This window comes from Octopus bimaculoides, chromosome 10, assembly GCF_001194135.2.
Source record: "Octopus bimaculoides isolate UCB-OBI-ISO-001 chromosome 10, ASM119413v2, whole genome shotgun sequence".
NCBI classification, from domain to species: domain Eukaryota; kingdom Metazoa; phylum Mollusca; class Cephalopoda; order Octopoda; family Octopodidae; genus Octopus; species Octopus bimaculoides.
This window is the reverse complement of record NC_068990.1, coordinates 78,030,745-78,032,029: the sequence shown is the minus strand read 5'-3', so window position 1 is coordinate 78,032,029 and position 1,285 is coordinate 78,030,745. Positions and strand designations below refer to the sequence as shown.

Here is a 1,285-nt window from a genome sequence, read left to right as displayed (position 1 = left end):
CTTTATCGTGCAGTTACTGTTAATACTTCATTTAGAGAATTAACATTGCTTATATATATATATATATATATATATGAGCCTGGTGTTGCCATCCGGTTTCACCAGTCCTCAGTCAAATCGTCCAACCCATGCTAGCATGGAAAGCGGACGTTAAACGATGATGATGATGATGATGATGATATATATATATATACACATACATACATACATACATATATACATATATACATACATGTTTTAAATCTCTGAGCGAGAGAAATACAGTAACTCCTGAATAGTAATGTTTATATGTCAACATAACATGGCAGTCCTATAAAGGACGATGTTACTGTTGTTTTAGCCCAGGAAAACACCTTTTCCAGCTGGTTATTGTCGCACAGTTTATGTCCATATAAAAAGCATAGCTGCCATCTCTAGCCTTACGTGATACTCACAGACTTAGTATTTGTGAGTGAAGATAGCTTTTGTCACTAGCTGGTGATTGTCTCACACTGAGGACAGATAACATCCAGAAACCTAGGTCTGTGAGTATCACATAAGGCTAGAGATGGGAGCGGTGACCTCCTTTGCAAATACCATATATGGATACAAACTGTGTCGATAGCTAGTTAGAAAAGATATTTTCTTGGGGTTAAAACAACAGTAACATCGTCCTTTATAGGACTGCCACTTTATGTTGGCGTATAAACATTACTATATAAGCATATACTCATACTTTAAAGAGACATTTAGATACATTAACATGATGCAAGTACATTCACATATGCACAAATACCTAAATGTAATCATATATATATATATATATATATATATGCAATGTAGGCACTTCAGCTCCCTTAGTCACACATATAGTCATGTATGTGTGTATATGTGTATGTTCTTGTGTTTGTGTTTGTTTTCTCACCCACTGGTTGACAACCAGTGTTTGTTGTTTGTTTATGTCTTTGTAGCTTAACAGTTTGGCAAAAGAGACCAATAGAATTAGTACTGGGCTTAAAAGAAAACGAGTACTTGAGTCGATCTTCAATGTGATGCTCCAGCATGGCCACCATCCAATGACTGAAACATGTAGAAGATAAAAGATATATATATATATATATATATAAACATACATAACATCCTTTTCCATGCTTGCATGGATTGGACAGAATTTGCTGAGACAGATTTTTTTTTTTACAGTCAGGTGCCTTTGCTGTCACTAATCCTCACCTATTTTCAAGTAAGGCGATACTCTCTGTGACCAGACATCTTTTCACATGAAGCCAAAGCAAGGAGGTAGTAACAC

At 35.6% G+C, this 1,285-nt stretch overlaps 1 protein-coding gene across 3 annotated transcripts in view; it reads right to left on the bottom strand.

The window, feature by feature from the left end:
- LOC106870182 (rho GTPase-activating protein 100F) overlaps nt 1-1,285 on the bottom strand; it is a 124,523-nt gene that overhangs the window by 39,265 nt on the left and 83,973 nt on the right. The window lies entirely within an intron of this gene.